Source organism: Lonchura striata, chromosome Z (assembly GCF_046129695.1).
Source record: "Lonchura striata isolate bLonStr1 chromosome Z, bLonStr1.mat, whole genome shotgun sequence".
Taxonomy (NCBI): Eukaryota; Metazoa; Chordata; class Aves; order Passeriformes; family Estrildidae; genus Lonchura; species Lonchura striata.
Window position 1 is genome coordinate 36,454,609 of NC_134642.1, and position 7,646 is coordinate 36,462,254.

The following is a 7,646-nucleotide window of genomic DNA, read 5'->3' on the forward strand; positions in this document are numbered from 1 at the left end:
GTCTGGAGGCTCTCTGCTCTTAGACAAACTTATAAGAAAGATCATTCAATGTTAGGGATGACAAGTTTTTGATATTATTAGGGAGCTGGAGCCACGTGCTACTGAGGGCTCTCAAGGCCCACACCAAGCTGCAGAATCCAGTGGCAGAGTTAAACTAGGCATCCTAGGGTTTGGATACTTCCTACACATTAGCTGACAACTTACTAAACTGTAAGATTCTTAAATTAAATTTGAACCCTCATCATGTTAGAAACTTCTGTTCCCATTACAAGATCCTTCCTCTGCGGTCTTTCAGTTTTAAGTTCACTTACTTAGCCAGGACTCCAATGCAATGGGAGATCTGAGGGACACCAATTCTTCCTGGTTTATTTTGGGAAAAAAATTTTAAAGCAAAAAATGTTTCATTTTTCTGTAAGCTCAGGCATTCCCTCTCTGAAGAGACTATAACAATTTCAAGAAAATTATATGTTTATATTTCTAATTAAAATAACTTCCTAGGGTCAAGAAATGCTAATTGACTTCTTCATAGTTTATATGTTTTTAGACTTCAGGGAAGTCTTCAGGTTTTTGGGTTTTGTTTTCTTGGTTTGTTGTGGATTTGTTTGTGTTTATTTTGTTTGGTTTAAATTTTTTTTTTGTGTGTTTTGTTTTTATTTGGTTAGTTTCTTTTGTTTCATTTTGTTTTGCTTCATTTTTCTGTTTCTCTTATTGAGTAAAAATTTAAAATTAGTCAAGCCTACAAAAGCAGATGCATTGATACCCTTAGATACCTGATACAAATGTGTTGACTCCCAGTGGGTTACATAATTTTAGGTTGTAATCATTCATGTGGTTCCACAACAAAAACAGGTACTTAGAACAGTTAAAAATCAGACACACAACTACAATTGGGAAACTCATCTTTTTTACAATTGGGAAACTTATCTTTTGACTAAGCACAAATTATTTTCACTAGAAAAAGAAATGGAATTTTAAGAAATGATAATTAGCAAAAAAAGTGTAAATATTAGGTGGAAAAGCAAAATTTTCACTCTAATTCTCAACACTTTTCTTGAAGTTGACATGTCTACAGATTACACTCATTTGCATAAGTCTTTGAAGGACTTTTTAGATCTTATTTCATTGATCATATACACATATTTATAACTGAGACTAAATGCAGAGATTTGTATTTAGCCAGCCATTCAGTTATGGGGATGTCTTGGTTCGACAAGACAGCAGTCTGTGAAGGAGGGCTAAAGCCTCCTGTGCAATGGAGAAGGTAAACCCCCTCCCTCCGAATTACTAGGAGTTTTAAATTAAAAGGCTCTCAGGCAAAGATATGGGAATGGGAGTAACAATTCTTTACTAGGAGAAAAACTAGACAACAATTTAAAAAGGCAAATGTAATCGGTACAAACAAAACCAGTGAAAAAGTCCACAACCTGAGGATTCGGGGTGCCAGTGGCAGTCCTGCTGGGACGATTGCTCCCCTTGCAGTGGTTGATGAATTGCAGCTGCAGTGGTGATCTTTAGAAGGGTATAGTTTTCCTCTGAAGATCTGGTGGCAGTGGGGCCGGTCTTCCTCTGCGCCGGGGTTGCCTCCGAGCTCCGCCGCCGCCGCCTCACCGGCTGCTTCGCTGCGAGATCGCGCAAAGAGAGAGAGGGAGCTGCTTCTCTGGGAATCCCGCAAAGAGAGCTGCCTCGTCTCCCCAAAAAGCTACCCCTTTATACAATAATAGAGTGCTTGGCTTCCCCCTCTGGGTGGGACCCCTCACAATGGGATGGTGTTACATTTACCAGCCCTGCAGTGAGTCAGTCAATAGTGTATAAACAAACCATTGCCTCTACGGGGCAAACCATTGTCTTTGGGAGAGATAACAAACCTGCCCAACCTTTGACAGATGGCAAATAGAATACAAGCTTATCTTACAACCCAGGACAGGGGATTTGATCAAACTTGAGTTCATCCTTTCAGACATTCCCATAAGACTATAATATGACCACCCATGAAAACCACAGGATTTAGGAGACTTGGTGATTTAACAGGCTTACTGCTAGTTTATAGAAATACAATTGACATCTGCAAGGAATGCTAATTTTACTGAGTAATTTCCATGCTAGGGATCTGTAAGACCAAATTCACTGTAACAATCACTGTATTTTCACATTGGTTCTAATGTATTTTGAACTGTTGTTTTATAATACACTGCCCCAAATGCTATCTAAATGAATAGCAAATTTCAGTATAATCTCACAGTAATGTTCAGTTATCCTTTGGTTTAGGTAAATATCAGCATCCAGGAAGTCACTGACATAATTAAATTTATTTGTGAGTACTCACCAAGACAGAGGTCTCAGCTCCTATGGTAAGCTGATCTATTAAAATAAAAAAAAATCATTAAATTCAGCATTTCAGACTGTATTGATTCAGCCTGGAAAATCTGTACAAACAATCAGGTGGAAATACATTTCTTTGTTCCTCACATCTCTAACTACATTAGATTTTCCTATTATTATTATAAAACCATGCCATAGTTTTTTAACCAATATCTCCAGTTAAAATGTATCCCTACCTATTAAGGATATTTAATTTCCTTGTGGAGACACAAAGATTAGTAATATTTTTGTTTTCAAGTGGGTAGGAGTGGCTTCTCAGATTTCAATATATGGTGGGGAATATTCAAGGCCAGTCATAAACAAGAAGATTATATTAAGTCTATAAATTATTAAGGGTCATCATTGGCCAACCTTTATTCTCACTTCCTTTTGAAAGGAATAATGACTCTGTTAGGAAAAACTTTCAAAAGTATAGGAATGTGAAGAATAGGCAGCCCAAATCTGTTTAATAAAGACAGATTAAATTCCAGCTGCACTGTAATTTATGAGACACTCTGAATAGTGTTGAATAAGCATTTATATAAACAACAGCGTTTATATAAACAACAATCAAGCATAGAAAAGAACACAGTTTCTGGAAATTTCAGTTTGTTTGCCATTAGTTTATACTTGTTTTAAACATGAAGTACCTTAAAAAGTATAAAGGTGATATGAAACTTCTGCCAGTCAAAGTTGGCCCTTTAGGAATACTACTTGTCTATTTTGCAATATCCCTCACAAAAAGAAATTAAAAAGCAAACTCTAACCAAAATTCTTTTTAAGAAGTAACAGACCTTTCTATTTTATTTGGTCTGCTAGCTAGGTGATCCAGTAGTCCTTAATTCACTTGATAACTTACTGTAGAAGAAGCAGACAGCAAAACAGGAGTTATCAGCTAGGACAAATTTTGAAAAGTTCCTGGCATGACAGAGTACGATAAAGCCCTTGTGTGATGTAATTCAACATGGCTCAGTTAAAATTACCAGTAGAGGAACTTTATAGCTTGGCAAAGATTTAAAACAAATATCTCAGAACACATGCAGCCTTTATGAAGACTCTAATAACGTAAACTTTACATTTAAAACCAAATATCACAGAATCACAGAAAATGCTGAATTGAAAGGGACCCACAAGGATTATGGAGTCCAAGCCCTGCCCTGCCCCAAGTCACACCCTGGACCTGAGAGCACTATCCAAACAGTCCTTGAACTGTGTCAGGCTTGGTGCTGTGGTCACTTCCCTGGGGAGCCTGTTCCAGTGCTCAGCCACCCCCTGGGAGAGAAAACCTTTCCTGATATCCAAACCAAATGTCCCCTACCACAATTCATGCCAGTTTCTCAGGTCCTGTTATATGGTTCATACCTACATAAAATGGTTCCCAGCTTTTTTCCTAGCTGCTCCACTTTTGCAGTCACTTGAAGATGCTGAAGCTTTACACAGTCTAATTATGAAATTGCTGTTGTTATTTTATGCCTATATCTTTACATGAAGGCACATTGCAGGCTTTGTCATTGTATAATTTCATTCCTGTCTTGCCAGATTTCATTTCATCAATGTAACACATAAATTACAGCAGCTTGCAGCCTGCTCATGGCAGCGTGTGTGGAAGTCTTTGTGAAATTAATGGGGTTCCCTGGTCTTTGATGGGATGAGCAGAACAGTATGGAGAGATGTCCTACTGGAAAATGGAAAAAAATATTTTAAAATATTCTATTTATTGTAGATTTTATTTCCTCAGTTCTGACATTGGTAATATGCTTCAGGAAACTAAGTGATGTCATTTCCTTTCTACAAGCAAGTTACATAAATGCTGGAATATAGCCACTTCAAACAGTGTTCAAACAGATGGCTGTGTGTTTAAGTGCCAAAAAAGTGAGAGCAGCCACTTGCAGTAAAAAAAAAGGTACCCCACATATGGTATAATGTTTATTTTATAACCTCTCTCATGGACTTACATGGCTCATTTTTCTAATTTTTCCAGGCACAAATCCCTTTGGAAGTAGCTGCAGAATACCAATATAAAATAAATTAAAATTATATAAATAAAGAAAATAACCTGGGCAGAACAAAGCTTAATGTCTCAATAGATACCATTTAAAACAGAGAACAGAATACAGGCAGATTTCAATATCAAATATTTAATTTGTTTAGTTACTTCCACAACTGAATTTTGAGTACTAAACCAGTAAGACTTAAGAAAATCCTATTTGGTACAAAGTATTCAAAAAGCTTGGTAATTTAATTAGAGGTGTGACAGCAAAATCCCTTTAACATGAACCCATACTTACACTAAAAAAAGAAAACCTGTCCATAAGGCAGTGACCTAAAGCTGGATGTTGTACTCAGCACACAGAGTGAGGAGGTGCAAACAGCATTTTTTTTCTTGGAAACAGAGCCATAAGAACAAAAACCAGTACTACATGACTAACCTTCCCAGAAAAGCTCTCACAGCACTGTGAGCACAGTGTTCCACGTCAGAAAGGAGAAGGGAGACAGCACAAAGGAAGAGACCATCCTCCATGACACACTGCATGCCACCCCAGACCTGCAGGCAGTGCAGGTGCTGGAGGCAGTTCTGCATCTGCCTTTCTGTCACATGTCCTCCTTGCATTTTACCGCTGTGGGACTCAGAATAAGGAAATACCAGTGGGCTATCTGTAGCATCTTACTGTGTCAGGAAGAGAATCAAGGGGACCCTAAAAGTACAGGGCTAATATGAACAAATCAGAGAGGCCATCTTCTGGATTTAAAAAATACCACAATTCTTTCCTGCACCAAAATCTTCTGACTGAATACAACCATGCACTGTAAACAGTGGGTAAGATGTTTTTTAAAAAAGGGTTGAAATTGTTCTGACTGTTAAAATCTAACACAATGGGAGAAGTCCCTGACTTCAAAAGTAATGGCAGAAGGCCAAAGCACAGAACTTCTGAAGTTTCTATCCAGGCAGATTTGGGGCTACTTTCTTTCATGCCTGCATTATGGGAGAAAGTTTTGTCCTGGCTCCAGAACTGTTCCTCCACTGCCATGCTCCTGCCATATGAAGATTCAGTTCTTCAATGTAGCAGACTGATTTTTCTCAGGTGGGAAAATCAGTGGCAGAAAACTGGAAGTATATTTGCAGTTTTACTTGATTTACTTATTCACTGTAGTTTGGAAATGGAGGCAACCAGCAACTTTTTCAAAGGTTTCCACATACAGCACTGTCCAGTTCCCAGAAAACTTTTCTATCTCAACAGTCTCTTCCAAATGCCAGGATAAAGTAAAACAAACAAACAAACAAACAAACAAAACAAAACAAAAAAAAACCACCAAAAAACAAGACTTCTCTTGTGGATGCCACAGCTTATTTCAAGGACCTATGCATTACACAACAATACACCTTATCTTCAGAGTAGATAGGGGCACTCCATTTGAACTCCTGGTAGCAATGATAACAAATTGAGTCTCATGATATTGCCTACTATCATATTAAGCTTGCTGGACAAGAGTCACTGAAGTTTCCAAGGAGCTGTACATGAAGGCAAAGATGTTTCATTCTCCCTCATTTCTCTCTGTTCCCCACCATTACAATGTCCCATGTCTGAGATCTTTTTTCTGGAGTGATTTACTCTGTTCCAGAGGTTGTTAAAAAATCAGCATTTACAATATTAGAATCTTTCCCCACACATCCTGCATGACTTGCTAGCATAGTGTGGCATGAAGTTATTTGTCCATCACTCCCGTAAAGGTCACAAACTTGTTAACCTGCTAGGAACATAATTCTGTATAACAACAGCACAACTGTCACAACCTGCTGTGCATCTCGGTTCTTGATTCAAACACTGCCATAACAAAGATCACTCTATACCACAGCAGCCAAAGTCACCACTTTACCTTATTTTTACAGTTAACAATCCATTTTTAATACTTCAGTATGGCTTTTTGTCTCCTTGCATTACAGTCACATAGAAAGAGAATCTCTTTCTGTATCTCTACTCCTTCAGTAGGGATATATCAACAAAACAAAGTCTCAGACTTTAGCTGTCCATCTTCTAATGGGACAGAAAAAGATGGTCAGAGGTCCTAAATTGTCCTGTAACACCAAATTGTATGCAAGAAGTTACACAAGATCAGGATGTCCGTTTAATTATTTGCATGAGAGAGCAAAGCTAGCAGGATGGTGTAAATACCCTGCACAGGCCACAGTTTCATGCTCAGACTGTCAAAGCAGATGAGAGGAAGGGAGGGAATATAGGTATTGCACAGAGCCCTCCATCCTCTAATTCTGTTCCCAGAGAAGGACACCATGTAACAGTCTGCTCTAGGAACACCATGGAGCAGCAAAATCCAGTGTAAGCTCTTGCTATGGCTGCCAAAGACAAAATTTAATCTAAGTTATTTGTTCATTTTGTCATTCTGGTCTCACTGCAACAGGGACAAGAAATCACTTGGAAGAAGGTACAAACAGGTGCTGGAAAATGGCAGCTCATTTGTGTTTCCCATCTGCAGCACTGTCTTTTTTCATCTCCAAGGAGACTGATTGACCCTCTCTGCCAATGCACCAGAGGCACAGAAATCGCTGCAGTGAAACCTCGACTCAGAGCTCCTTGATACAACTCGAACTGTTAAAGAACCAAGAATAAATACACTCTGCTGAAGAAACAGAACCAAACACACAAACTATTGCTGCAATCAAACTACTATTTTTTTTACTACTATTACAAGATTTTTACTTAAGGTCTTGTGACTATTTGGAATATGCAATGTTCTCCATTCAGGATGTTTCTCCCCTGCATTCTGTATGCATTTGATTGCAAAAAACAGTTTAGAGATCCTATTACCTTAAGGTAGAATTGTGTCCTCAGATGTTTTTATGCTTCTTTTGGGCTCTGCTGCCTGAACTCCACCAAATAGTCTAATAAGTTCCATATGCCCATTTTTTTGAAGAGCACATTTTCAAAGCAGCAAATGTTTTGACGGATTGGCTCACAGAGAGCATGAATGCTGTTATACACATCGTTTAGCATTCCACAAGGCCCCCACTGTTAAATTCTGGGAATGTGGCCAGAGTGACCTACCTAATACTGCACTAACTAGCTTTAAAAAAAAAAAAAAAAAAAAAAAGGAAAAAAAAAGAAAATAAGACATTCTTAACATTGTGCTTTACTAAAGCATATTTGGAATTTGAATGTGTATTTGCTGCCCTGGTAATTTGTGTCTGAGGTTGTGGAAATGTAGCTGACACATATCTGGACCTACAGAAAGAATGTTTTGCATAAAAAAATAAAAATATTTTTAAAGTAGCT

At 38.1% G+C, this 7,646-nt stretch overlaps 1 long non-coding RNA gene across 1 annotated transcript; it reads right to left on the reverse strand.

Annotated features, from left to right (window-relative positions):
* Window positions 1-1,322: 1,322 nt before the first annotated feature.
* On the reverse strand, window positions 1,323-7,422 carry LOC110482689 (uncharacterized). The gene is made up of 3 exons (XR_002467446.3): window positions 7,182-7,422; window positions 2,324-2,358; window positions 1,323-1,619 (listed from the first exon to the last, which is right to left on the reverse strand). It is a non-coding gene; the product is annotated as an uncharacterized LOC110482689 (long non-coding RNA).
* Window positions 7,423-7,646: the final 224 nt, after the last annotated feature.